The sequence below is a fragment of the Echinops telfairi genome, unplaced genomic scaffold (assembly GCF_000313985.2).
Source record: "Echinops telfairi isolate 266 unplaced genomic scaffold, ASM31398v2 ScPeMD7_7400;HRSCAF=8409, whole genome shotgun sequence".
Lineage (NCBI taxonomy): Eukaryota > Metazoa > Chordata > Mammalia > Afrosoricida > Tenrecidae > Echinops > Echinops telfairi.
The window spans coordinates 5,191,621-5,214,726 of record NW_022111300.1 but is presented as its reverse complement, the minus strand read 5'-3'; positions in this window follow the sequence as shown (position 1 = coordinate 5,214,726).

The window sequence follows — 23,106 nt, the reverse complement described above, 5'->3', positions numbered from 1 at the left end:
AATACCAGTAAAAGTCCTTATGGTAGTCTATGCTTTTAGTCTAGGTCAGTGAGACACCTTATCTCTCTCTTTCTACGCCCCCCCCCCCCTTTTATGACTCTGCCTTACATTTTTGGAAACTTTGGATGTACTGCTGCACCCAATTTTAAATGATCACCAGCCAAATTTGATATTAATGATATTGCTCAATAAAGTCAACATTATGTTGGATAACCTTCATTGAGATGGCAAAAAATATGAACATCTTCCTGTCCATTGACCAGGAAATTGTATCCCAAATTTATTGGCATAGACAAACGAGTGCTTCCAGTGCTGCACTAATTTGTTGAAACATTTCTATGGCATTCTGTTTGTTATTCCAGCCTTGTTTTTCCCTACTGCCGTCATTCTGCTTGAATTTCTTCCTTCAGAATCATCTGTGTTGTTTAAGGCTTTTGTCAACTTGACTGCACCTGTTGGAAGATATGCGTGGAGTCCAACCTCAGGTCATGAAGTCTGCTTGGATATGTGGCTTATTTGCTATCTGGAAGAGATGTTGAATTGAATCCCCATTTTCTTCCTGCATGAAGCTAAGTATCGAGCACAGCCCCATCATAAGGACTAAGTGTTCTTAGGCTAGTATTTACACGTAAGTGTGAGCTCAAAATCTATTCATACAGCTAAGGTTCCACTTCAGTGGCAGCATTATCAGCTTTTGGAGAGACAACACACGTAGCCTGCATGGGGCTATTGCTTCCTGCCTGCTGCACATAATTTTGGGCAAATGTTGCCCTTTTGATGTTGCATGGCTCATTGCTTTAGGGAGCTAACTCCATGGTGTTAGTGTTCATCTCCTAAATCTGTCCAATGCTTGGCTGAAAATTCAGTCAAGGGAATGAGTTCAATTCCAGGCCTGAAGGGTGTGTAAAGATCAAAGTCTTGGGCATTCCACCAGTCTCTAGCAGACCAATAAGCCCGGTTACTTAAAATTTTTTAAATAGTTTTTATGGAATAGTATCCATATATCATACAATTCAATAAACATATTAAAAAGAGTTGTGCAACCATCACCACAATCAATTTTAGAACATTTCTTTTTTCTTGTAATCATTATTATTAGTTTCCCCTCACCCCACAACCTCCCCTATCATTACCCTGGCCTGGATTTCCAAAACCCACAAAGGCAGTTCTACTCTGTCCTACAGGGTTGCTAAGAGTCAGTATCAACTCAGTGCAAATGAGCTTTAAAAAAAAATTAAATTTCATATAAAGAAACACATACACCCCCTCAAAACAATAACAAAGCAAAGCAGAGAAACACCTTAATAAAAAAAGAAAACATAAAATAATAAAAATTAGAACAAATTTAAAATGTGTCCAAAAGAACAAATGAGAAGATGTTAAATTTTAAACGCAGTACATCTGCATTAATCCATTGTTTCAAGAGACCCTGTCTGATAATGACATTATTCCCATGCCTGGTCTAAGGTCAGAAGGAATTAATTGGAGACTTAATCCATGGGAGGACCCTACAGATGAATTTTAGGCTTTCACTGTCATCCATAGTCTTCTGAAAATCCAGTGCTCAGAATTTAAACTGTAATATCATTCCCTCCTCTGGAATTTCATTTCCAGTTCTTGGATCACACAAGCTAGTGTGCTTCATGCATGTGGACTGAGCTGTCACACCACTTAGATAGCTGCTTAGACCCCACGTGCTATTCTCTCTGATAGCTGTATCATCTGATTTCTTCACCAGACTTTGCCGTTGCACCCTATCTTCAGTGATCTCTTCATGAGGGCGAGTATAGAGTAGGGCCACTAACTGCTCTTAGATTAGGGCTCCAACTACGTGTGAGCTCAAAATCCACATATGTAAAACACACATATTTCTCCAATTTTACTCAAGACTTCTTTCATGATTCCTTCCATGAAGGTCAACGTGCTAACTGACCACCATGTACTTCTTTTGGTCTTCTCATGGTTCATTAATCTTTCTATAACTGTGGTCTCTCATGTCTCTCTCAGCATGTTTCTAGAGCAGCGGTTCTCAACCTGTGGGTGGTGACCCCTTTGGGGGTCGAATGACCCTTTCACAGGGGTCTGCTAAGACCATCGGAAAACACACAAATATTTCACAATATATAATTACATACTGTTCTGTGATTAATCACTATGCTTTAATTATGTTTAATTATGTTCAATTTGTAACAATGAAAATACCTCCTGCAAATCAGATATTTACATGATGATTCATAACAGTAGCAAAATTACAGTTATGAAGTATCAATGAAAATAATTTCGGACAGGGCAAGATATGACAAAATAACAATTTATAAACTATCAAGGTCTCAGGACAGAAGGGGGTGCGGGGAGGGTGTAGAAAGGGGGAATTGATCACAGAGAGCTACATAAAACCTCCTCTCTGGGGGATGGGCAACAGAGGGGTAGGTGAAGGGAGATGCCGGGCAGTGTAATATAAGATATAATAATAATTTATAAATTATCAAGGGTGCATGGGGGAGGGGGGCAGAGGAAGGGAGGGGGAGGGGGAACAAAAGGATAATGAGCTGATTCCGGGAACCCAAGAGGCAAGCGAATTTTGGGAATGATGAGGGCAACAAATGTATAGAGGTGCTCTAAAACAATTGATCTATGTATTGTGATGAATTTTATGAGCCCCAATAAATTGATTTAAAAAAATGATTAAAAAAAAGAAAAGAAAAGAATTTTATGGTTGGGGGTCCCCACAACATGAGGAACTGTATTCAAGGGTCATGGCATGAGGAAGGTTGAGAACCACTGCATTAGAGGTATGAAATGGTTGAAAGAGAAAGAAGAAGCTTCATTTAATTGGCCAAGCGAAGGAGTACATTGGGTCTGGCATCTCCAAGATGGTTCCTGATCGTGAATGGGCTACAAGACTTTTTTTTTGGGGGGGTGGGGGCTACAAGACTTTTATCAAGACTTTGATTAGGGTCTTCTAGGGCAATAATTAGGATTTTATTGATGTTCATCATAGGATGATTTAGGATATGATCTAGTCTTCTGAACATCGTCATCGGAAAGGAGGTTGCAAAGATTGTATGTTACTCGCATCTGGGGCTTTTCCTTGACGTCGATAGGTTAGGCATTATGTCAACCCTATGTTGTTATTGTTAGGTATCATCGAGTTGGTTTGATTTAGAGCCACCCAATGTATAACAGACTGAAACACTGGCTGGTCCTGTGCTATCCTCACAATTGTTCTTCTGTTGGAACTCATTGTTGCAGCCACTGTGTCAATCCATCTTGAGGATGCTCTTCTTCTTTGCCCTTTCCCCTCCACTTTATCAAGCATGATGTCCTTCTCCTGGGACTAGTCTCTCTTGATAACATCTCCAAAGTATGTGAGACAAAGTCTCACGTGCGAAGGATTATTCTATCTGTGACTATTCCAAGACAAATCTGTGCTTTTGGCAGTCCAAGGTATTTTGAATATTCTTGACCAACACCATAATCCAAATTCATTGGTTCTTTTTTTGTTCTTTCTTATTCAATATTCAACTTTCATATGTATATGAGGTGACTGGAAATTCCATGGCTTTCATCGGGCACCCCTTACTCTTCAAGGTAACACCCTTGATTTTCCACAATTTATAGAGGTCTTGTGCAGCAGATTTACTCAATGCAATGCAGCCTTTGATCTCTTGACTGCTGTTGTCATGAGGATTGTGGATCCAAGAAAGGAAAAATCCTGGACAATTTCAACCTTTTATCCATTTATCATGATATGCATACCTATCATTGATTAGTGGAAGGCATTACTCATCATAGCCACTTAATAACCAAGGTTTATTGAGCATACCTCATTTCGATTGCTCTCCAGAGAGAGCCAGCGAGAAATGAGAACACTCTAAAGGGTATCTTATATAAAAAAAGTTCTAATTCAGAAATGCCACAAATTACTTACAGTCAACAAGCATAGAATAAGAGTATTATATTGCCCCTAAGAAGCACAAGTGGCTATGGAATCCATACTGTATGCCCACCTTGGGAGAGAACCAGGTAAGAGTCAATTTACTACCACTACTGTCTTCATAGTAAACGTTCCATGGATTGTTTTATTCTAATGTTCTCATTTCATGTGATATCTTGGTTATAAATTTCCATTTTAATTTAATTTTACTACACAAATTTTTATTTTTATGAAGTAGTAAATGTCTATAAAGCAAATGATGTTAAGAATTTTTCTTTTGAAAAACAGGCATCATGCTTGTATTGCTCTTTAGAGAGAGTCATTTTGGAAATTTTAAAAGTGTTTCTTCTCTATCTATGTCAGTTACAACTTCATTTTTTCTATTTTGTGTTAATATGTCTGGCAACATATGTACCGTGTATGATGTTGTCTTTCCCTTTTATATTATGTTTGGACATTTGTTGTTGTTGTTGTTGTTGTTTAGGCTTCAGGAGGGAAGAGGAATAAATGAGTAAATTCAAGATGCTTTGTTTAGATTCTCATCTCTTCCCAAGTTCTTGTTGGATTTATCTTAAGACTTATGTAGTCCCAACAATTACCTTAAACCACTAGGTCTTTAAATTGTGCAGAAGCTTCATGGGAACGCTACTGCAGAGTATATAACTCCATGCAACTAAATTTATTTGAAAGTGAGTACTAAGAATGTCTTCAATGTCTTGCTAGGAACTGTGTATGTTCTTGCTCCACTAGTAAAACCAATCTTGAATGTACTTTGTGTAGAGTTTGTCAAGTATTCTGATTTTCACATTACATCATTTTCATACTTATTCTGTATTACATATTTGCACATTTATTGGGTTTTACATCATTTCCAGGATTCTTTCCTTCTAGTGGGGGACCTGGTGTCATTGTTGAGTTGAGCACTGGGCTGCTAACCTAAACGTCAGAAGTTCAAACCCACCAGCCACTCTTCTGAAAAATATGAGGCTACCTACTCCTATAAAGATTTACAGCACCAAAAACCCAGTAGAGAGTAGTTATGTGTCAGAATCAATTCAGTGGTAGTGAATTTTTCCTCTTAGATCAAAATTACAGTGCAAAAGCTATCTTAGCATCTAGACTCAACTGGGAGTAATATAAATTTTGGTCTTGTCAGTTCATTGATTTTATGACATTGACTTATTTTTCCCTAGGTTTCAGAAATCTTTTCAACTTTATTCCTCTTTTCCTCTGTTTAGTTTTAAGAACCCTTCTGGGTAACTCTTATAGATTTTTGTTTTATTTTCAATACAGGTTAGAAGTCATTTGAAAATCTTTCAAGAGCACATCAGAACAGAGTAAAGGACAGAATTTGCTCATAGAACAATCACTGCAGTTTATTTTCGTTGCATGTATAGATGCTGCTATTTAGAGTTTTATGGCTATTTGTGGATATTACAGAGATGGTAAGAGAAAAACACTTTTAGTCTAGTTACAGTGTCTCAAAAAGATAACGCTTCCATGATTTACACACTGGATTACTTCTACCTTAACTGATTTCCAGCGTGCTACATTGAATTTCACAGATAATTTTAGTGTACTGCAATTACACACAATACTTTGAAAAAAAATATTGAGATGCTTGTCATTGAGTCGATTGACTCCTGGAGACTCCAGGTGTGTCAGAGTGGAGTTGTGCTTACTAGGGTTTTCAATGGCTGTTGACTTGTGAACATAAAGAGACCTTTGGGTAAACTCGAACCTCTACCTTTTGTGTGTTACAACTAATGTCAGTGTAACAACCACATGTCCTAATTGTTTGCACTACCTAGGACTCCATTGAGATACTAGTCTTTTTAAAATAAAACAAAATCAATCTATATTACTAATATGTTTTTGGTCACTGGATTGATCTTTAGGATTCTCCACAGTGGTGTAGTGGGTCTGACAACTGCAAGGTCAGCAGTTCAAATCTACTTGCTTTTCCTTTGGAGAAAGATAATCTTTCTCTTCTCTTAAAAGATTTACAGCTTAGGAACACCAAAGGAGCAGTTCTGCTTTGTTTTATAGCACTCACTAGGAGTCAGAATTAACTCGCTGGCAGTGAGGGTTTTTTTTATTAGCTGAAACCAGGGGGAAGATGAAGTGATCTATTTATATAAAGATCTATAGTCTTGGAGACCCTACATATGACTGCTATGAGTTATAATTGTCTGGATGGCAGTGGATATGTTTGGTTTTGTTGCCTAGAACCTTGAATATTTTAGAAGTATGATGGAAGTGCTCTTCTTTTTTTCGTGCATGAATAAGGCTGAGCCATTGACGAAGTGTCATGATTTTCAGTAATCACCCCGGTAGCACCATCATTAAGCACTTGGATGCTCACCCAAAGGTGGAGGTCTGAGTCCACCCAGGCGTTCCATGGAGAAAAGAGGAAGTGGCTTGCTTAGAATAAAGAGCATGTCATGGGGGAAGTTGTATGTGACATGGGCCACAATTAGTTCTAATTGATGGGGGGCACCTAACAACCTGAGTTTCAGAGTATGAGAAGTGTATGTTAGGAGAGGTTGGTGTGAATAGCAGTCTAACCTAATATGCATTTGTTTTCTTCAAAAATCTCCATTCATTTATAAGATGAAACGATTCATGTGTGCTACTTTTGATCTTTGGGCTGCTAACAACAAAGTCAATGGTTTGAAACCATCAGCAGCTCCTCAGGAGAAAGATGAAGCTTTCTAGACCCGTAAAGAGTGACAGTCCTAGAAACCCCCAAGGGCAGTTCTACTCTATCCTAGCGTGCTGTAATGAGTCAGAATCAATTTGATGACAATGAGTTTTCCTTCTTCTTTTAGGATCTATTCTACAGAAATGTTGCCATAAAATTGTAGGACTGCATCAACCTAATCTAGTCTGGATAACTAGAGAAACAAATCTATTGAAACTCATATGTGTATAAGAGAGAGTTTTATATAAAGGACAATTGTACATTAAGAAAGCATTCCAACCCAGTCCAGTCCAAGCCCATAAGTCCGGTATTGGTCCATATATCAGATATCAATCTTTAAAGTCCTTTTCAGACTCGTGAAGCACATGCCATGACACCAAATGCAGGGAAATCACAGGCCAGTGGGTACAAAGTCTTTGGATACAGTGGCATTGTAAGCATCTCAGTGCTGGCAGGGGTCTCCTCATGGCTTCTCCAGGTCCCAGGGCATGGAGTCAGCATAGTGCCATGTGTCTTGTCCTCAGGGATGTCTCATAGGAAGTAAGCAGAGAGAGAAGTGTCTCCCATCTCCAATGAGGAAAATACAGCAGTTTCCAGAATTCTCAGGAGAAGGCCGTGCCCACACAGAGGTCTCATTGGCTATCTTGGGATTAACAGGCTAGACTCCACCCCTACACTCTTAATCCTCAAATTGACACCAGATTATGTAACTACCACAAGTTCCCTTTCTAATTATGGATTCTTGCATGAGATTTATAGCAAGAAGTAGAAAAATGAAAATTGTATCAATTATCCCCTCCCCCCTCGCTCTGGCACTTAAGATAAAATACTCAGAGAGTCCAAGGGTTCTCTTTTAGTATATTGTTGATGATGGCTGGAACTTGCCTTCTATTTGACCATGACTTGACCACAGTAATTTACTTGATAGATGAGTTTTGAGGTTTGAAGTTGGAGCTCAAAATACCAACTTAATAAGCATGTAGGCACCATACATCACCCTTTTCAGAAACTCAGAAATGCTACAAACCTTCTTTCACATACTCATGTCCACCAAGGGTAGCTCCATTCCTCACTGGTCCATTTACCAAATCTAAATCAGAAATGTTTGCTTATTTTATTTTTTGTTTCATCAACTGATTTTGTTGTTGTTGCTAAGAGCTAGTTTGAGGAGTGGAAACATCCCTAGGTAGCACAAACAGCTTTCACTCAGCTACTAACATAAAGATATGTGGTTAGAATCTAACAAGTGGTGCCATGGAAGGAAGGTATGGTGGAAAGCTTTGACAAAGAAAACCCTCCAGGAGACTTCTACTCTGTGATACATGGCATCATTATGAGTCAGATTTGACTTGATAATAAGATTTTGAGTTTTGAGTTGAGAGAGGTTTTGGACTAATATAGGCTCTCCTGCTGTGTGCAGTGAATGACTGAATATGGCTCTTCTAACCACAGTTTTTGAAATCTAACCAAATGACTGGGTGTTGTTGGGTACCATCAAGTTACCTGACTCATAGTGACTGTGACAGGTAGGTTTATTGTGCCAATCTGGCCAGTAGGAACATGTGGGATTAATAAGGTCAAAGTTTGATTGGAGGGCAAAGAGATAAAAGGCTTGGCAAAGTCCACTCCTCTCTCTCTTGCTCTCTGGTGATCAGACCAGTGTGTGACTGCTTTAGCTAGTTCTCTACCTCAACTTGTGAGATACACTACCTGTGGGACAGCCAATCCATGGATCATGTCACTAGAGCTTGAGATTCCTTTGAGAGCTGCTTTGTCACACTGATGGTGTATACATCGCTTGAACTTGGGGCTGTTGGATCCTGTCATCTTACATTGCTTAAGTTCAATATCTCATCTGGGTCTGATTTGCTAATCTCCTGAGCTGCTGACTGTTGAGGACCTGTCCTGCTATTTGCTGCCTGTGGCTAGATTGCCTGCATTGCCCTAGGGAAGGTTCTGCTCTCTGCTACTTGACCTTGGACCCAGAAGCCCTTCTTAGTTGAAGGACTTCCAATATATTAACTGTTCCACAAAAGTGAGTTGAACTGAGCCCTCTGTACTGCTGTGTGGACTAATTAGCTGTTATATTCCTTCATGCTGCCTATCTATCTATCTATCTATCTATCTATCTATCTATCTATCTATCATCTATCTATCTATCTATCATCTATCAGGTGTCCTGGTTTTGTTTCTCTAGAGACCCTGTCTAACACAGTGACCCTATACACAACAGAATGAAATACTTCCAATCCTGCCATCTTCACAATTGTTCATTACTGCCATTACCATGGCAGTGCATCTTGCTGAGGATCTTCTTCTTTGCTGTCCCTCGACTTTAACAAACATGACTTCCTTTTCCAGGGTCTAGCCTCTCCTTCCTGATAACATGTCCAAAGTATATGAGATGAAGTCCTGCCATCCTTACTTCTAATGAGAAATCTGGCAGTACTTTTTCCAAGATAGATCATATCTGTTTGTTCTTTTGGCAGACCATGATACTTTCAATATTCTTGGCTAGCACCATAAATCAAACGCACCCTGTCTCCTTCAGGCTTCCTTATTCAATGTCTAACTTTCACATGCATACGAGGTGATGGAATGACTGGGTGGGAGTATACAAGTAGGCTGTATGGAATCCTAACATAAAGATAAGTCAGTTTTGCCCTCCTGCTGGAAAGAAGAGCCAAGATTTCAGTGTCTCTTTTGTATCCCCAGACCTCTGTGTGTTGAATCTCGTGGATCCAGGAAACAGTGCTGTGTGTTGTAAACCAAAAGCATAAGATAGAGGAGTGGGTGTCCTGCTCATAGAACCAGCAGAGCTGAGTGCCTTCTGTCAGGAGATTTGCCTACAGAGTGAGGTGCCTCCAGGCACTGAAGTGGGTGGGTGCTAGGTTTGCCCACCCATAGAACTGAGTGCCTTCAGGGCAAGACTTATTTAAGTTGGAGTGAAATGCCTTTTGGCTATTTTTGTGCAGTGCAAAAAGAGCTTTGTTGACCCAGCAGAGCAGAGGCCCAAGGGTCACCTGGCTGAGCAGCTTGTCTGCAGGCAGAACTGAGAAGGGTTTTCTGACTGAAGAACTATGCTCTGGGCAATTTTGATCCTGAATTTTAATCAGCTAGCCCCCCGGTAAACCCCATAATTGTTAGTATTGTTTGTGAACATTGTGTGGCCCTTCCTTTGGATTGCAGAACCCCGTAGAAGAGTCAGCTTCAGAATTGGTAAAGAAAGCAGGATGGTGGATGAGTTAGTTAATTGTGCCAACCTGGCCAATAATCACATGTGGGGCTAATTGAAAGGCGGAGATAAATGGGTGGTGATCCTCGCCTTTCTAGCTCTCGGGTCTCTTGCTTTATGATAGTCGCACTAGGGTGCAGCTTCCTTAGCAGTTCCCTGCTTCAGCTTGCAAGATTGACTTCATACAAGACATCCCCAAGGAGAAGCTACATGGACCTATCCCGATACAGCCCTGGGTGCTGGAGCAGCTGTGTGGAGACCCCTGCTAGTGCTGAGATGCTTATTCGTTCACTGACTCAGCTTTCCTCCTGAAGTTGGCATCATTGCCTCTGTTTCGTGAGGTGGAGGACTTTGTGGACTGGTGTTGGGTTAATGGGTTAATGTTGGACTTGTGGGCTTGGGCAGCATTGGGTTGGGATGTGTTCATGGTGCACACTTTCTTTATATAAAACTCTTATACATGAGTTGCTGTGGATTTGTTTCTCTAAAGTACCTAGACTATTACAGCGGAGGAGTGCGTAACACCTGACTCAGAGGCATTGGCCTTGTTAGAATCCTTGGGAGGGAAATACCTCAGTCCTTGGCTTCGCACCCAAGAAAGAATTCACACTGAAGCCTGATATTGTGATCCAAGTGAGTTTTTATAAAGGACAGAAGAAGTTTTGTTAGGTAGTCTAGCTTAGGGGCTGGGGTGTCCATTACGCATGCTCAGAGGTCTGAGGTACTGGCCAAGAAGGAGTGGTACACTGTGCATGCTGAGAGGCTCAGGTTTCGGGCCAGGAAGGGGAGGTACACCTGGGTGGGTGCTGCGCCTGGATTGGCCCACCTCGGCCAGGTAAATTCAATTCAGCCAATGGGATCGACCAGGGTCATCCTCCACGGAATAATTGAAAAGACCTCCCTGAGGAATAACGGAAAAGACAGGAGCCTGGAGCAGCTTCTAGGGAGGCTGCGCAGGGTGAGGGGCCCTGAGGGTGCCCCTGTAAACCTGAAACTTCTAACTCTCATAAAACTCACTTGGATCTTAAACTAGGCTCCGGTGTGAATTCTTTCTTGCACAGAGCCAAGGACCGAGGTATATCTGTCCCCTGAGAGATCTAACAGTTTCGGGTTTTACACAGGTACCCTCAGGGCACTTCACACCCACATGTGGAGACCTGAGGCCAGAGAAACCGCAGCATGGCAGAGGAGCAGCTGGAGAAAAGGGTGGTGGGCTCCTGATTCTGGCTTTTAAGGGTCTTCTGCTGGGAGGCCTGATCGCTGGCTATTGGTTGACCCCATTAGCTGAATTAAGCCCACCTGGACAATATTGGGGCCCACCCAAGTGTACTGGCTTCCTGTCTCAAGGACCTGAATTTGCACATGCCTTCTAGCCTTTATCAGCTTCCAACTTCCTGTTAGGGGGTGGGGGGAAGGAGGCCTTGGCATGTAGAGGGACAGCCCCTGGTTTCCACCTCTAGCTCTGTAGCAACCTTGTGCTGAGGTTGACTTTGATTCTCCTTCCCAGCTGGGAAGTCAGAGGAGGTCAGATGTGGCCCCCAAATCACTCTTATGACTGCTTCAGTAAACAATATTTGGCTTACAGTAGGTACCAGCAGCATTTCTGGCTGGGTCATTTTGACGACCATCCATCATGTGTAATTTTTTCACTCATTCTACAAATATTGATTGGGGGTTTACCACGTAGCAGGCCATGTTCAGGATGGTGGTGATATAACTAAACAAATCCAAACTGTTAGGTTTCTGAGATGGTTGTCCTCATTTCTTGCTTCTCAATGCTGATTGAATTCACATGGTAGAAGCACTTTTGTAAATCCAAGTAACTTTTATGAGGGAAAGGGAAATTTCCGGTAATCCAGTCTCGGATAACTGCAAAGCGTGCAAGGCCACATGGTGGACCTTGGGAGAGCGCAAGACCAAAATGGTTGCTTTGGAGAAGCACAGTAAACCACATGGTCACAGCCGGAGGGTGGAGTCCACAGAACCAAAAGAGGAGTCCTGGACCCAAAAAGAAGAAGAGAGAGTGCAAGCCCCGATAGGGTGGCGTGTGTGAGCTGCACACATGGGAGAGAGCTCCCACCCTCTTACCTGACACACAGAGAGAGTCCTGCCCTTAGTCTGTTCTTTATCCCTTCTCTCCCCACTTGGGAGAAGGGGCATGGCTGAGGGTATTGGCCGATCTTAATAGCTTAGTTCAGAAGCGTGTGTGATGTAATGTTGCTGGTACCTTGAGTCCTTGCCAGGCTGACCCTCACCTGTGCCTAGTTGACCTTGGTCTGAGCACTCCCTGCTTTGCATTGTCCCCATAGGTGTCTAATATATGCCTGACTTTTTTCAAATCCCTTTATTGTGTCATAACCTGGTTAATTTTGGTTTAGCTTAGGCATTCAGTGGAGACACCCTCCTTTATCTCTAATCTTTCCACCTTTCAAAGCCGTGTCACTATTCTAATGGGGGGGCGCATTTGAGAGTGGGGGAGCAATCACTAACCAAATATCTTACTATGTTAGGATGCGATAAATGTTGAGGATGAAATAGCGGAACAGTAAGACTAGATATTGTACTATTTTGAATGAGGTCACCAGGAAACTCTCCCTGATAACATAGACATTTGAGTCACAGCTAAGTGAAGGGAGGGAAAAAGCCATGCAAATATCTTTGGGAAATACGTACTCCTAAAAGCGGGAAGAGGAGGTGGAAAGCTTCTGAGGCTGGTGTGTAATTATCATATTGAAGTTCAGTAAAAAGAGAGTGACTGAAGTGGAGTCTAGGAGGGTAATTGTGACCGACGAACTAAGGGAATACAGAGGTAGGGAGAGAACAGGGATGATTACATAGGGTGCCTCAACAGAGCTCACTAAAGAAACACTCTCTTTAAATCTGTGCAGATTTTGAGGAACCGGCCTTGTGATGATGGGGATGACAAGTCCAAAGTTCTGTAGGTCAAGTGACAGAATGACAAGTCTGACTGTCTTGTGTTCTAAAATTGGCATTGTATTTTTATACAAATAATATGTACCTTCTCCCTTGGCTTGCCAACCCCTCTATTTCTGCAGGTGGTATTTTTGTACTGTGCCATTTTTTTTTCAAATGTGGCTATAAAAATTAGCATAAGGTGTTTACAAACACATTTCCTAGAGGGAGGGAAGAAGGGAGAGACAAGCAGACATAGTAGGCACATGTTATTTGCATAAAAACATGGTAGGTCTAATGTTAGGGCAGAGGGAATTGTGGCAAGATATCTCTTTATGGTCTAGAGGCAGAATAGTTCCTCTGAAACCCTCCCTTTTTGCTCTTAAGGTCTTCAAATCATTAGATAACTGATGTATACTCGTTTATTTGTATTATCTTTAGATATATGTACTATGTACAGTGTTACATTATGTATTTTGTTGATGTTATTCTTATATATTTGCTCATAGATGTTCAAAGTTATGAATTTAAAATATTGCAGCATAAGAAATAACATATTCACTGTCACTGAGCCCATTCTAACTCACAGCAATGAGCAGGCAATAATTAAAACAGACAAACAAAAAAAGAGGCGGATTAAGGATCGATTTATGAGGGTTGGACTATCACCTCCTGAATCCAAAGTAAACCCAAGCTCACTGCCATCCCATCCATTCTGACTCAGAGTGGTCCTATCGGACAAGGTAGAAGTGCCCCTGGGAGTTCATGGCACTGTAACTCTTTATGGGAGTAGAAAGCCTTCTCTCTCACCAGGCCATCTTAGATAAATGGAATCTTTTGGGTTAAACTTGCCCTTGAAATGGAATATTTTGAGTTTATGAATGCCTTTGATAAAATAAGTTTGTTAGCATGATGAGAAAACAGACTGATTGTGTCCAAGAGAGAAAAGGATGGAAAGGAGGGAAGAAAATAAGTGTAGTTATTATTTTAGAGGAATTGTTAATAAACATAGTATTAAATGTTGATGAGAGGAAATTACCCACCTAGCTACCTACTTATATAGCTAGTTTTCTTTTAGAAGGTTTTAAAAGGTGGGTCATATAAAAATTCATCTATGTGTTGAGACAAATATGAAGTCAGGGATATATTATTATTTTAAGAAAAAGAGCCAGTATTTCTGGAGTGAAGTTATTGAGTAGGTGAAATGAGATGGGATCCAGACATTAAGTGGTGGGTTAGTTTCAGAGCTTTGACAAGGATTATCTATTAATTACCAGAAGAAAGGCAAAACACACAACTATAGATGCAGGTAGACTCACAGGTGTGATTGGACCAAATTGTTGACTCTCATATACCTGAAAAGTTATTTTAAAATATATGTTTTCAAGTTTTGATAGCTCTTCACAGTGGGAGGGTTGTTAAGGCCTTCAAGTACTTGAATAACCTTTGTGAACATCATCCTTGAGTAATTATCTAGAACCATTTGTAGAATATCATTATTGTAAGCTGAAGTCCTGGTGTATATCTTTTAAAATATTCAAAGCAGTGAAAATTATGGGTTTTAGCAATGGTTCCACTAGGGTTAGTGTCACCAGCACAGTCATTCATAGTGTCACTAACTCCCACCCCCAATCATGAACCTCCTATCATACAAAATAATAAAAATCCTTAGTAATGTTTATTATCAATCTTCCAACATACAATAATACATTATAAATATAGTTTGTAGGTTGCTCAATACCATATTTGTTAGATGATGTGAATATAAAAAAAATTGTTTTGGAACATCTTTCTACAATGAACTGCAACATCATTTGTTACAAAATTTTTAGTAACTGAGAGGAAATCTTCACAAAATTTTGCCTTTTCCTTTAATTACTATTATGCACCCCCAAAATTATTGGTTACCACAATCTTGTAGCCAAAATATCAGAAAATTTGACAAAATCAGTGATTCTAAAACACCCGCAGTAATGAAAACAAGATCACACGCGTGTAGTGCTTCTCGGGCAACCGTGTGATTGCAGTGTTATTGTACTGGAGTGACAATGACAGTCCTGATTCGAATGCTTTGGAAGGTTCAAAAGTAAATTTGCATAGAGATTTAGCCGTGTAGGTATATTGACACATGTAAATTGGGCTCACAAAAATATTTTTGTTGTTATACTTAATCAGAGAAATCATTTTATCAAAAATAACACATTTCTGTTGAAATATTGCACAAGTAATTTTTACTTCATTTTTGCTTTTTCTAAAAAAAACTTTACTGTGAATTGTGTGAAGATTTAGAGAGCAGATCATTTTTCCATTCAACAACTCATACACATTTTGTTCCATGTCGTTGATTACAATGTATGTAACATCATTCATCTCACTTCCTCCCAGCGTTTCCTCTTCCCATTCCTCCTCTTTTCAAAGCATTTCTGATCCTTCCCTGTGTAAATGCTGCTCTTTCGACCTTATGTGGTTGATTATTCCAGTGTATGCATACGTTCGTAGTGCAATTGTTCCCCTTTGAAATGCCTTTTCCTTGGCTGAAAATTCAGCCATAGTGGTGAGTTCATTACTAGACCTGAAGGGTGACTAAGAGCCATAGTCTCAGTGGTCCCACTTGTCTATAACAGATCAGTAAGTCTGTTTGTTTTTTTAAATAATGATTTTGAGTTTTGTTCCACATATTCCCCGCCCCCCTCCGCACATACTCTACCCAGGACCTTTCAGAGCAGTTGGTGGTCGTAGATGTGCAACATTTTATTCTTTTGGTCTCAGGATCATGGAGACTGATGCTTATGTGGTCTATTGTTTTTTTTGAATTAATTATTTCCAGGCATCTTTGATTTTCTTCACTTGTCTTTCCTAAAGACAGGGAAAGACCAATCGTTTCACTTGAAAGATTCATTAGCATTTTCTCTCCTATTGAATTGTACATTTTATTTATTTTTCAAACACGTTGTACTGGAAGGATCATGAGCTTTCTAAAGTAGACCAGTGACACTTGTAAACCATACAAACATGAATGGAGTAAGAACAAGTCCTTCTTATGATGTGGTTCCACTCACCACTTGCCCTCAGGAGGAGATCACTGGAGATATGGGGCAACGTGTGGTGAAGGAATAAGATTGTGTCCAGCTATCAGAAGGAATAGCGTCTGAGGTCTTTAATGCTGGTCTTAAAACAGGCAACCATCAAAGAAGTACACCAGCCTGTGTCATCCAAGGATTGTCAATAATACAATCCAAGACCAGAGGAGAGAAATATAACAGAGCTTACATTCTGAGTGCCCAGTTTTCAGAAGGCTATTAATGGCAGGGAAACCCCAAAATCCATTTGTAAGGTCTCCAAGTGGATTAAGACTTCAGTGAATCCCCTGCGACCATTGATCAGGAAGCTGAGAGCCTAGCTATCAGAAAGTGTGTGTTGGAAAGTGGACTGATGCAGAGGAAGTTAGGTTAAAACTTAACTTACATTTGTTCTCCTTTTTGACCCATTTTGAATATGTTCTCTTTTTATTATTTTCAGTTATCTTTTCGATTGAGGTTTTTCTGTTTTATTTTGTTATTGTTACAAAGTTTTTGTTTTTATATGTTTTTCTTTATATGAAATCCAGGATAGACAATTGTCTAGAGATGGATCTGGATTAATAGGTTTTTGGAGTTATGGGAGGGGAGGCTGAGGGGAAATGGAAGGCTAATGAGTACAACAAAGAAAGAAAATGATCTAAAATGATTGCGGTGATGATTGCAAATAATCAGAGAAGCTGAATTACCTACAGCAGAATCAGGATTGGGAAACTTATTAACAACCTGTGATATGCAGGTGATACCACACTGAAAGCACTTCAATTCAGTGTAAAGAAAACCCAAATCGCGGCAACTGGATCAGTAAGCAACATCATGGTAGACGGAGGAAAGAATGAAGTTATCAAATATTTTATCTTGCTTGTCTCTACAATCAGTGCTCATAGAAACAGGGGTCAAAAGATCAAAAGAGTCATTGCTTTAGGTAAATCTGCTGCAGGAGACCTTTTAAAGGATTGAAAGGCAAGGATGTTACTTTAAGGCCGAGGGTGTGCTGATCCAAGCTGTGGTATTTTCCATGACCTCATATGCATGTGGAGTTGCACATTGAATAAGAAAGACCAAGGAAGAAAAGATGCATTTGAATTACAATGCTGACCGAGACTATTGAAAGTCACATGGACTGCCCAAAGAACTAACAAATCTATCTTGGAAGAAGTACAGTCAGAACGCCCCTTACAGGAAAGGATGGCGAGATGTCTCATGTACTGTGTGCATGCTGTGAGGAAAGACCAGTCCCTGGAGAAGGACATCATGATTGGTAAAGTTGTGGGCAGCAAAAAAGAGGAAGCGCTTCAAGATGGTCTGACACTGGCGGCATGGGTGGGCTACGTGGCTGGGAAGCACTGTGAAGATGGCACAGAACTGGGCTGTGTGTCGTTCTGTTGTGCACAGGGTGGCTGTGAGTCGGAACCGGCTTGATGGCTAATAACAACCACCAGAGAGGGCTTTCTTCACTGCCTCCTGTGGAACTCCTTGTGTGATTTGGAACCCCGCCAACTTATACTCTAGCAGTAAGGAAAGGCGCCCTAGTGGCATAGGAGGAAAGCACTGGAGTGTTACTGAGATGTCAGTGGTCTGTACCCACCGGCCACTGCGTGGGAGAAAGATGCGACAGTCAGCTTCAGTGAAGATACCAGTTTTAGAAACCCCGTGGGGGCAGCTCTGCCGTGTCCAATAGGGTCCTAATGAATCAGAATCCGACCCACAACGGTGACTCTAGTTTTCGGTTTTTATACAAAAGGATGAAAAAAAGAAGACAAATCTTTGTAGCAATTTAAACTCCATTTCAAATCATCTCAAATTCCATAATTAGATTAAGATGTTCTGGGGTTGTCTATAAGAAGCAAATGTGAATTTTTCATCAAAGACAAAAAAAATCATAGCATTGTGAATGAGGGGGAGTGTGGAGTGGGGACCCTGGGAAACTGGACATCCCCTTGCAGAAGGCCTGCGGGGAGGAGACGAGCCGTCAGGGTGCAGCGTAGCAATGATGAAACATACAATTTTCCTCCAGTTATTGAATGCATCCTCTGCCCCACTATCATGATCCCAATTCTACCTTACAAATCCGGCTAGACCAGAGGATGTACACTGGTACAGATAGGAACTGGAAATACAGGGAATCCAGGGCAGATGAGAGTGGCAGTGCTGAGAGTGGCAATACCGGGAGGGTGGAGGGAAGGTGAGGGAGAAAGGGGGAACCGATTACAAGGATCTACATATAACCTCCTCCCTTGGGGACGGATAGAGGAGAAGAGGGTGAAGGGAGATGTTGGACATTGTAAGATATGACAAAATAATAATAATTTATAAATTATCAAGGCTTCATGGGGGGAGGGGGAGCGGGGAGGGAGGGGAAAATGAGCTGATACCAAGGGCTCAAGTAGAAAGCAAAGGTTTTGAGAATGATGAGAGAAACAAATGTACAAAAGTGCGTTACACGATGGATGGATGGATGGATGGATGGATGGATGGATGGATGGATTGTGATAAGATTTGTACGAGCCCCCAATAAAATGATTAAAAAAGGAATCAAATGTAAATTTTCTTTGGAGGAAGATAATATCATATTGTGTCAAATTGTTTTTACCATTGTCACATGAACTGCCTTGGTTTCAGTCAAAACATCAAGGCAAATGAAAAGATAAAAGTATGTGACTTGGCAAAGAAAAACAATACACAATATGGAAAGATTCAGAGAGGATTAAAATAACAGTAGCATTAGACATAGACTTTATTTTTTTTATTGTGGTTTATATGGGGGTTTACATTTCAGATGACCAATTTTATGTTACACAACTGAACCTACTTATTTGACCTGCCTCCCTCTCTTGATTTCTCTTCCCCCTCTGTGGTATACTCCCTTCTTTTCCCTCACACCAATCCATGTCTATCCCATTGCCCATCTCTCTTGCCCTTCCTACCTTGGTAACCATCATTATTATTTATTTAAATTAACGATCATTTTCTTTATTTTAAGTTATTTCATTTATTATCTTACTTATTCATTTTAATTCATTTATTCTGGGCTTACCATCTCTATATTGTGTTTTTCTAACTAGTGGATAGATGACAAAATATATACCATACTATCAATCCGGTGACTAATGAGTAAAATTGATGGCTATCCAAAGGCCAATTTTAAAATTTGAGTATTAAGTTAATTAGCTTGGTTGTCTATGATACTAATCCACAGATACTAATACAGCCAACAGGTTCTTTGCTTCTGAAGGAGTCCTTATTTGGGTATATTTCTCTAGCTTCAAGAAGTTTAGCTGTATATGACTTCTGTGACCGTACTTCTCTGCAGTATATAACTGTAAATCTGAGAGAATAGGAATGATGTGAAGAAATATTAAAGAAACTCAAAATTGGAAAAAAAAAACCCACTAAGTAATAATCTTGGGCAAATAATGATGAATTGAATTGTGTTATGTCTAATTTCTATTTAATTGATAGTTTTCCTTTTCATTGTGAATTAAGTGGGGGTTTACATGTCAGAACATCGGTTTTATATTTAACCCTTAAGCTACTTCTCAAAGCACCTTCTGTGATCCTACTCTCCTCTGTTAACTCTTACTCTCTTGTAGCTCAGTAATTTTCCTTTCCTCCAAGTAAATACTTGTCTACCCTCACACCCATTGCTTCATCATCTCTCCCTTCCCGTTCCCCACATTGGTGATTTCCAAAGTCACGTTCCTTTCATGAGAAAGCCTTTGTCTTGGTTTCTTTCCTTTGTAATAGTGATCTCATACAGTGTTTTTCTTTTGTGATCTAATAATTTGATGCAGCATAATGTTCTCCCAGTCCCTCAGGGCCATAAGATGCTTCATGATAATATCATTATTTTTGAATGATGGCATATAAAAAAAACCACATCTCTGTATCAAAATTTCTTTATCCATTCTTCTTCCAATGGATGTATAAGTTGTTTCCATATTCTTGCTATGGTCAAAAAAGTTGTGATGAACATGGATGTACATACGTCTGTTTGTTTTCTGGCTCTTAGTCCTTTAAAGGATATGCCCAGGAAGGTGGAGATGAGCCCTATGGAATTTCTTTTTCCAATGGTTGGAGGTAACACCCACATTGCTTTCCACATTGGTTCCACATTTCGACAGGCGCATCAGTAGTGTAATGAGGATTCCAATCGTGTGATGCCCTTTGCAGCATGAAGCAGCTATCTATGCCACTATAATCTTTGAAAAAATTTAAAAAATAAAAATGAAATAAAACAAATTGGGGAAAATGGAACAACCAGAACAGAAATAATGAGAATGTTTACCTATCGTGAAGAATGTAATCCATGCCTCTGAATAATCTATGGGAATTGTTGTATGGGAATTTAAACCACCATGGAAGCCTTCACTGAAAACACAATAGAATAATATTAAAAAATACAAACAAAAATCAGATGGAACATTTTAGAGGACTCAAAATACAAAAGAAATAAAGGAAATCTTAAAACTTTAACATTTATTAGTTGAAATTAAGAATTTAATTATAGCAGATTTTGTGTAACTGGAATACAGTATATGTCAAAAGAAATAAATTATCCATCTGAGAGTGATGTTTAGAAGCCCAGAAAGAGTTGAACATGTATAATTTAAGTAATATTTGAAATGTACCATATTCTCACTTATTAGCATGGTTAAGTTACAAAGATGCAAAATTGCTATTATGTAAAAATGGAGGAAGATGACAACAGATTACAAAATGGTGGGTAACTACTTCATAACATAATTGCCAAATTACATCACAGCATAACTACTGTATCAATGAGAATCACGGTCCATCCTGTTGGCAATCAGAACTCACAATACTCTATTTACCCAATCATGCTTTAGTAAATATATTGTTAATGCACAAACTAGTTGGATAATAGAATTTTTAAAATGATTGTTGCAAATTCAAAATAACAGATATTTAGATTGTTTAAAAGTGAGGAAAATGTGTTCTGATGGTTGGTATTTTTCCAAATATGACTAAGAGAATCAAATTATAGATTATAAAAGCCTTTCAGGTTCTAGTAGAATAGTTAAAAAGAAAACTTCTAAAGCTCCTCAAATTTAAGAATAAAGGGGAGAGAAACTTAAAAGATGCTAGATGGAAAATGGGAATATTAATTTCAAAGGCCAATAATAAAATGAACAGCAACTTTTTCAAAAGAAATAATACAAGCTAGACAATAATGAAATGCTATCTTCAAACTAGTGAAAGAAAATAGCTACAGGACTGGAAGTATACATTCAGTAAAAATATCCTTAAAAATTATGATGCTGTAAATACATGTTTGAACAAATAAAAACAGGAAAACTCTCGACAGCAAATACTCCTCCTCAATATGAGAAGAATGCAAACCAATAAAAATAGTATGCAAGGTATAGTCAAAGCTGAGTTAACATCCATCTTATAACAACAGTGAGGTCTTTTAGGGTTTACTATATAGCAGCTTAGAATATACCATAGAAAGGGAGGGCAAAGGAAGTGGAAGAACATTAAGTCTTCAAAGTTGCTGTCAGGCGCCACTGGGTCAGTTCCCTCTCATAGTGACCATCGTTGTAACAGAACTAAGCACTGCCGGTCCAGCGCCATCTTCACAGTCGTTGCTGTTGGAGCTCGTTGTGGAAGTCATCGTGTCAATCAACCTTGTTGAGGGTCTTCTTTTGTTTGTTTGTTTGTTTGCTGATCCTTCATTTATCCAGTACGATGTCCTTCCCTGGTGACTAATCCTTCCTGATAACCTGCTCAAGGCAGGTGCTACAAGAACGTTCCATCCTTCCTTCTAAGGAGCATTGTGGTTGTGCTTCTGCAAAAACGGAATTGTTTGCTCTTCTGGTAGTCCACGAGCTATTCATCACCAACAACATAAATCAAAGACATCAATTTTACATTCTTCCTTATCCTTGCCCAGCTGTAGTTTACATTCTTCCTTATCTTTGCCCAGCTGCAGCATGCATATGAGGCTGTTGCAAATCCCCATGTCTTAAAAGTGACATCTTTGAGGTTTTTTTATTTTATTTTTTAACACTTTAAGGCAATCTTTCACAACAGATTTGTGCAATGCAAATTTAACTTTTGGGGCACTGACTGTGAATCCCAATAAAATGAAATCTTTGACAATGTCAATCTTTTCTTTATCTATCATGATGTTGTTCCTTGGTCTGGTTGTGAGAATTTATTTTTTTGTGTTGAAGTGTAATCCATACTGAAAGTTTATAATCCTTGGTGTAGCTATAGTAATATTCTATCAAATGTTTCTGTGTTTTTCCGGGTTTATTACAGAAACAAATCCAGGGACACTTGTGTGTGTAAGAGAGTGCTTTATATCAAAGAGTAATTATATTTTAAGAAAACATCCCAGACCAGTCCAGATCTAGTCCATAAAGTCTGGCAGGAGTTCCCTGAATCTTCAGGAGAAGGCCATGTGCACACAGAGGCATCATTGGCTACGACCTGATTGACAGGTTAGACCCCACACCTTTGCTCAACTTGACTGTAGTTTAGGTAATTGCCACAGTTTCTAAACACACAAAAGTACTGATGAAAACATAGGATACTGCACAACGATAAAAGATTCAGTCACTAATAAAATATAATTTTTTGAATTTCACTGTACTGATAACAATTAAAAATAAACTAAAGATAGGCAAAAATTAATATACATATCTGAAATTATAGTGGGGCATTTAAATTATTTATTATCTGATAGGACAAACAGAACAAAAATTAGTAAAGTTATAGAATATTTGTACAACATTTTTAACAAAAGGAATATATCTATCTCTTTCACATATCTATTTATGTCTATCGATCTATGAAAGCCTCATTACTAACAACTACAATGAACATATAAAAATTTTCACAATTGACTAAGTGATGGGTCATAAAGAAAGTCTTAGTACATTTCAAAGGATAATTATATATAGAATATATTTTCTGATCATAGAATAATTGAGCTATAAATGAATTGCATAGGGAAACTAGAAGACCCTCATAAATCAGGAAAGCAGAAAATCATTCACTTATAAATAACCTATGGGTAAAAGAATAAATCACCGTGGGAATTAGAAAATGTTTTGAACTAAACAAGAGCTGTGGTGGTGTAACGGGTACACCTTTGTGGGGCTGCTAAGCTAAAGATTAGCAGTTGGAGACTAGCTGGTTTGCAGGAGAAAGATGAAGCTTTCAGTTCTCAAATGTTACAGTCTCAGAAATTCACAGGGGCAGTTCTACT